This window comes from Trichechus manatus, unplaced genomic scaffold, assembly GCF_000243295.1.
Source record: "Trichechus manatus latirostris isolate Lorelei unplaced genomic scaffold, TriManLat1.0 scaffold00199, whole genome shotgun sequence".
In the NCBI taxonomy this organism is placed as follows: Eukaryota; Metazoa; Chordata; class Mammalia; order Sirenia; family Trichechidae; genus Trichechus; species Trichechus manatus.
In genome coordinates, this window is record NW_004444135.1 from 3,714,774 (window position 1) to 3,722,959 (window position 8,186).

Genomic DNA, 8,186 nt, shown 5'->3' on the forward strand with positions numbered 1-8,186 from the left:
CGGCGGGGGGACGACGGAGACTCGGCCGCGGCAGCGGCGCCCCTGCAGGACGCGGAGCTAGCCCTAGCCGGCATCAACATGCTGCTCAACAACGGCTTTAGGGAGTCGGACCAGCTTTTCAAACAATACAGGTGACCGACGCGCCCCTGCGCCCCCGCCCCAGCCGCGCACACCGCGTGGCCTGTTCACGCGCTTCAACCTGCGTCCGGCGCCTAGAAGCCCCCTCCCCTCCCTTCGGTCATTCACTAATTTCAGGTCCGGGCCACGGTGCCCACGTCGCTTCTCCGGCCTGATCTGGCAGCCGGAGCTTCTGCGCCCTGGCCACATCGCCCCTTTCCACTCGCACCCCCGCTCAGCTGTCTTCCCCTCCCCGCTACCCGCTGCGCGCCCTCCCGCGCTCTCGCAGTCTCCCTCACTTTCTCCCAGGCCTCGCCCTCTCACCTCGCCCGGTGTTTGTCTGGTTTTCTTTCTTCGCTCGCCCTCCCGCCGCCGGCTGTCCGGGAGTCAGTTTGTCTTGGAACGGATGCGATTTGCGGGCGCAGCCAGCCTCGGACTTGCTGTGTTGCGACTCCGGCTCGGGAGGAGGGCTTTTCCTCGTTTGACTGGGCGGCCTTTGTGACTGCTCGGGGCACACAGGCTGCACCGTGCCTGTTTCTCGCGCCTCACATTACTTTGCATCACTGTGCGTTTCGCATTCCAAATGGTTTTATTGTTTGAAAACAAATACACATACTAGCCTTGCAGTGCAGGAATTGGGGGGGAAAAAAAATCTCAGCCTAACTCTGTTCGCTCATCTCTCTGCCTGTGTTCTAAAAACTCAGTCCTCAGAATGAGTTTCTAATGCCTTTCAAGCGAATATGTTTATAAAGGATTTCTCTAACTTAGAGGAAGGAAGAAGAAAATGGAGGGGTGTGTGTGTGTGTGTATGTTTAAACATAAAAATGGAAGGAAAAGCACGTACGTTCAGTTAATTATTTTTATGTCTAAAAAAAATAAGTGAAAGAACTGAAACTTGGTACCTTTCTCGTGGGTGTGGGAGGAACCTTCCTTTCATTGGGGACCCTAGAACCTGCAAGTTTGTGTTTGCCCTTTGAGTGTTGACAGGGCTGAAGGATGTTGATTAACAGCTTGCCTGTAGATGTTTGAGGGCCATATGCTTCCCACTTTTTTCGATCCCGTAGTTTGGTTAAAATGAGAGGAGAAATGTGCAGATTGAGAGCCACATCTGTAAGAAAGGACATACGAGAGATGGGGTGAGATACTGACTCCTGAAGTTTTCAGAACGCAGTGATTGCTGGTTTCGTCTACCCAGCACAGCTTCCACATTCTGGATGGCGAAGCAATCATCACATAACTACAGACTTTTTCACGAAAGACATTTTACTTTCAAATCAGCTTTTTTTCTAGTCAGAAAATTAAAACTTCCTTAGCTTTATTCAGAAAATTTTATTTTTAAAAGTCCAAGTCTGTTTTCAAACCAGAGTTTCATCAGTGACTGATGTGGAGGCTAGATTTACAATATTTACTTGCCCCACAAACTCTCTTGTTTAGTTTTTAGCTGTCTGAAAATGTATTTCACTGAACACACACCACCAACATGCTGAGTGTTTCATATACTGTGCTATGGCCTTTTAAGACTACCAGTCTGTGGTGTATGGGAGCAGTGTGGAGAAATTCTTAGGGTCCAATTTACTCTAATTGCTGATCAAGGCAAAGTACCAAAACCCAAAATCAAACCTGTTGCCGTCGAGTCGATTACGACTCATAGCGACCCTGTACTTGCGTATTTCAATACTTCTTGTTTTGAAATATTCTCTTACTTATTTTGGAGCCCTGATGGTGCAGTGGTTAAGAGCTCAGCTGCTAGTCAAAAGGTCAGCAGTTCGACTCCACCAGCCGCTCCTTGGAAACCGTTTGGGGCAGTTCTACTCTGTCCTACAGGGCTGCTATGAGTTGGAATTGATTCCACAGCGGCGGTTCTGGTGTACTGCCTTAGAACACTTACATCTACCTTGTGATTGCCTTTACACTTAAAGCATGAAGTAACAGTCTTTTTGCCTTATCTAGACAATTTTATGTACTGTTAATTTTGTTGATAGTTGCCATCGAGTTGGTACTTACTCTTGGCGACTTTATGTACAACAGAAGAAAATGTTGCCTGGTCCTGCGCTATCTTCATGGTTGTTGGTATGTTTGAGTCTGTTGTTGTGGATATTGTGTCAGTTCATCTCAGTGAGAGTTGGACTCGTTTTCGCCGACCGTCTACTTTACCAAACATGTTGTCCTTTCCTGATGGTATGTCCAAAGTAAGCAAGTCGAAATCGCGCCATCCTCGCTTCTAAGGAACATTCTGGTTGTATTTCTTCTAAGACTTCTTTGTTCATTCTACCGACAGTCCACAGTATATTCAATATTCTTCACCAACACCACAGTGCCAATGCATCAGTTCTTCTGTCTTCCTTTTCCATTATCCAACTTTTACATGCGTATGAGGCTACTGTAAAGATCATGGCTTGTGTCTGATGCACCTTAGCATCAAAGTGACATCTTTGCTTTTTAAAACTTTAAAGTGGTCTTTTGGAGCAGATTTGCCTGATGCAATACATCATTTGACCTTTTGACTGCTGCTTCCATGGGCCTGATTGTTAATCCAAGTAGAATGAAATCCTTGACAACTTCCATTTCTTTTCTGTTTATTAGGATGTTGTTTATTGGTCTAGTTGTGAGGATTTTCGTTTTCGACACTGTTAACAGAGGGCAGGTTACGAGTGATAAGAAAGTTGTCTCTCATAGCAACAACAGAAAGATGCACCCTGGAACGTATTTCCCTATGGATGTGTGGGGGTGAAGGAAGGACAGTGTGTCCAGGGAGGATTCCTGTAGTATAGGTAAGAGCTGTCTGCTTGTATTTTTTTAGTAGTCTTTGTTTTTTCGAGCAATTTTAGGTTTATAGAAAAATTGCATAGAAAGTACAGAGTTCCCAAATACCCTCTCTCCCTCCCTACACACCCACAGTTTCTCCTGTTATTAAATCTTGCATTCTAGTGGTACATTTGTTGCAATAGAACCAATACTGATGCATTATTATTAACTCATGGGTGTGTAACATTGTAATGTAACATTGTTCACACTAGGGTTCATTCTTTGTTTATACAGTTCTGTGGGTTTTTGACAAATGTATAATGTTATGTGTCCACCATTACAATATCACACAAGATAATTTCACTGCCTTTAAAATCCTCTGTGCTCCACCTGTTCATCCCTCCCGCCTTCTGCTGAACCCCAGGCAACCACTGATCTTTTCAGCGTCTGTAGTTTTGTCTTTTTCAGAATGTCACAGTTGGAATTATATAGTATGTAGCTTTTTCAGACTGGCTTCTTTCACTTTGCAATATACATTTAAATTTCCTCCATGTCTTTTGGTGGCTTGATAGCTCATTTCTCTTTATTGCTGAATAATACTCCATTGTATGAAGGTACCAAAGTTTGTTTATTCATTCACCTATTGAAGGACATCTGTAGGTTGCTTCCAATTTTTTGCAATTATGAATAAATCTGCCATACATTCATGTGAATTTTTTTGTGTGTTTATGGACATAAGTTTTGAGCTCTTTTGGGTAAATACCTTGGAGTATAATTGTAGATTGTATGATAAGCCTGTGTTTAGCTTTGTAAGAAACTGCCAGACTGTCATCCAAAGTGACTGTACCATTTTGCATTCCCATCAACAGTGAATGAGAGTTCCTGTTGCTCCACATCCTCACGAGCATGCTGTGAGTGTTTTGGATTGTAGCTATCCTAATAATAGAAGCCCTGGTGGCGCTGTGGTTAAGTGTTCAGCTGCTAACCAAAAGATCGACGGCAACAGGTTTAAAAAGCAAAGGAGCCATGGTGGCTCAGTGGTTAAGTGCTTGGCTGCTATCCAAAAGGTTGGTGGTTCTAACCCACCAGCCACTCCGCAGGAGAAAGATGTAGCAGTCTGCTTCTGTAAAGATTTACAGCCTTGGAAACCTTATGGGTAGTTCTACTCTGTCCTATAGGGTCACTATGAATCAGAGTCTACTCAAGGGCACACAACAAGTGTGCAGTGGTATCTCATCGTTGTTTTAATTGGCAATTCCTTAATGACATATGATGTTGAACATCTTTTCATATGCCCATTTGTATATCTTCTTTGGTGAGATATCTATTCAGATTTTTTGCCTGTTTTGTAATTGGACTGTTTGTTTTCTTATTGTTGAGTTTTAATAATTTTTTTGCATATTTTGGATACAAATCCTTTATCAAATATGTGTTTTGCAAATATTTTCTCCCAATATGTGGCTTATCTTTTCATCCTCTTCACAGCCTCTTTCACAGAGCAGAAAGTTTTCATTTTAATGAAGTTCAACTTACCAATTTTTTCTTTCATAGATTGGCCTTTTCATGTTGTCTCTAAAAACTCATTGCTAAACCCAAGGTCATCTAGATTTTCTCCTATTATCTTCTGAGTGTTTTAAGTTTTGTATTTTATAGTTAGGTCTATGGTCCATTTTGAGTTAATTTTTGTGAAAGGTGTAAGGTCAGTGTCTAGATCTTTTTTTCTTCCCCCATGTGGATGTCTGCTCATATTCTGAAGTGGACATTGAAGATAAAGAAGGGAAAAAATATTATAGTACCCGTTCTTTGCCAAGTACTCTGCTAGGAATATTCCTGTATATTCTCACTATTCTAATGATGCAACAAGAGTGAGACATAGTTGATCATGACAATTTTATAATGAGGGACCTGAGACTCACGGTTTGCATGGGCTGTGACAGGAGTGCTGTGGTTCTAAGTCAAGGGCTCTTTTCATTATACCATTCTGCCTCTCTCACTAAATTTGTTGTATCTTGTAATTTGTCCCTCAATCTAATCTTCCAGAAACTTTGAAATGCTTTTTTAGGGTGGTAGGAGGGAGGAAGACAGGGCTGGACAGTGGTAGTAGTATCCTGTCAGCTTTCCCTTGCTCCCTTTGATTTGTTTGTGGTGTGGAAGGTCATTGCCTTCTTCCCACCTCCCAAACTGTGCTCTAGCCCATGGTTTTGGGAAGCACAGCTGTATAGTGGTATGGGAGTCAGCAACCAGGGTTCCACTTTTCTAGCTGGTGACCGTGGTTTCTCAAAATTGGAGTAGCAGTAATAGTACCCACCTCATAGTGTAATTATTCGAGGTAAACAAAATAACCCATGGTGCCTGGCACAATGTAGGTGGTGGTGGTGGTTGCATGCTGTCGAGTCAGTTCTGACTCATAGTGACCCTATGGGACAGAGTAGAACTGCCCATAGGGTTCCAAGGCTGTAATCTTTATGGAAGCAGATTTCCACATCTTTCTTCCAAGGAGCAGGCTGGCTGGTTCGAACTGCCAACCTTTTGGTTAGGAGAGGAGTGCTTAACCACTCGCCAACAGGGCTCATTGGCACAATGTAAGCGTTCAATAAACCCTAGCTAGCGTTTGTGCAGTGTCTCTGGATGATGCAAACGGTTAACATGCCTGGCTGTTAACTAAAGGTTGGAGGTTCGAGTCCACCCAGAGACACCTCAGAAGAAAGGCCTGGTGATCTACTTCCGAGAAATAGCCTTTGAAAACCCTATGGAGCACCGTTCTACTCTGACACACATGGGGTCACCATGAATTGGAATCAACTCAACGGCAACTGGTTTTACTGGTTTTTTGGTGTTTGTGCGCGATGCCTTTACCACTATTATTGTGCTTTTTTCTTGACTGCATTGTTTGTGTAAAAGACAAAATGTCCTGTATGCATGTTAGCTTCACATATTCCATGTATGAAAAGTTTAAGATCATATTAACCCATTGCTGTCAAACTGATTCCGACTTATAGCAACCCTATAGGACAGAGTAGAACTGCCCCATAGGGTTTCAAGCACCTGGTGGATTTAAACCAATGACCTTTTGGTTAGAGCTGAGTTCTTAACTACTGCGCCACCAGGACTCCAAGATCATATTATGCATTGGGCAATTTCTCTTCCTGTTCCAAAGCTGAATGGTCAGCTGGAAAGCTCAACACTTACCTCAGATAGTATGTTAGGAACACGTTTAGCTCAGTTTATCTACAGAATAGAGAGAACCGACTTAGCAGCTCTGTCTCCTTTCTTAGGATTGTTTAGTTACCACAGGCCGCTCTTCCCCCGGGAGTAGAGTAAACCTTCTAGAATCTTATTGTTACAGTTTAACAGTAGAAACATATTCTGTATCTAGAGTAACAATAACATTTTAAATAAAGCAAGAAGGTCATTTTCTCATGCCTTATTACTAGGATGATAACAGTTTCATCAGCAGCTACCTGTGAGAAATGGTGACTTCACTGAGACAGATTATCATGAAGCCCATTCTGAATTAGTGCAAAGTTTAAGTTGTATAATTCAGACATCATACATATGTTGTTGTTAATTACCTTCGAGCTGGCCCCTGATGCAAGGCCAACCCATGTGTTACAGGGTGGAACTGCTCCATCAGGTTTTCTTGGGTGTAATCTTTATGGAAGCAGTTCACCAGAACTTTCTTCCACGGAGCTGCTGGTTGGGTTCGAACCACCAACCTTTAGGTTAGCATCCATTCTCAAATCACTTAAGCCACCCAGGCTCCTATCATACATGTAGGAATTAGAAATATGTGCATAGACAGAAGCCTTCTTTTCAGATATGAGACACTCCATAGTTGGAATTTCAAAACATAGCTGCCACATCTATTGTAGCTCTAGAATAATGTAGTAAGAAGCTGCCCCGTTGTTGGTGCTCACCCACCATCATGCGCTTTGAGATGATTTCCAGTGGTTGGGACAGATTTGTGCTGCTTTGAGGTCTTTCTTCTTTGTGTCCAAAGGCATACCTTTGTAAGGGTCATGATACTGAAATCAAATTCCTCATATATTCTTAGGGCTTAGTGCTCTAATCCAGCAGTACTCACCTCTCCCCCGCCATGCACACACCCACATGCACTTAAGTGATGCTCACATGTGTGATGCACACTCAGACATTTAGGTTCTCGGCACGTGATGAGACAAACCATGTGCACAGGTAGGTGCAAGATTGTAGGTATTGCAGGAGAGGTCAGATTGACAATGGTAGTAGGCTGGTAGGCATGTCCATGGTTTGTGTTAACCTGTATGAGCAGAGAGAAGCAACATATAGCCCAACCTGAAGGAGAGTTTGGTGGAGGAAATGATGCCTGAGCTAAGGATGGGGTAGAAGTGAGTTTGTTGAAGAATGAGAAGGGGTTGGGGTGGCCAGGGTGGGAGGAGGAGAATATGATGGAGGTGAGGTGGTGAGGTGGGGTTGGACATCCAGGAGAGGGAACAGTGACAGACCTGCATGGAGACGTGCGATGGCAGTGGGAAAACGGGGTGAGAATCAGTGTTACCAGGCTGTCAGTTTGATGGATTGTTCCACACTTGTTATTTTCTTCTCAGATCCACTGGCTGGTGCGTGTTTCTTGTGAGTCAGCGCTGATTGCCAGGGTTGCTTTGCTGTTAGGTGTTCGGTTAATGAGCTTTTTACAATGACCCCTGTCCTTCCTAGGTGGCCATCGCGTTGTAATTAACTCTGGGCTCCTCAGGGCCTCAGTGCTCTGATGTTACCACCTTTTCCCCTTTGTAACTACCCAAATTTGAAGTATTACTTTGTTATTTAATCGGAGCTGGCAGGAGAGGTGAAGCACATTGAGCTATGAGGAAACTGAGAAACATTGGAATCTCCAGGCCAACAGGAGCTTAGAGGCGAAATCGCCTCCATGGCAACTGGTAGACCTTATTCCACAGGCCTGAGGTTTATCCTTCCTTCTCCTTGAGGCTTCCATCTCCTGCTTTAACTCCCAGTGTTACTTCTGACCCTAAAACCTCTGCTGTTCTTACCCCTGTCAACACGACCCACTGACTGCTGATGTAGGTACTATTAAAACGTCATATTTAGTCATTGTCAACTAAAATAAAACACATAATTGTTATTATTATGAATGTTCATTGATGGTAAATATGCATGAATAAATAAGGATTTGACAGATTATTAGTACATAGTTGGTATGATGAATTGCGATATTTTTCTTTTTCCTTTTAATTGTAAAGGTGGCAAAATTTATTAAAAATAAAAAATGATAAAAAAAATCATGGTGAGTAATGTGTGTTTCTTTGTGTGGTGTGTGTGTGTGTGTG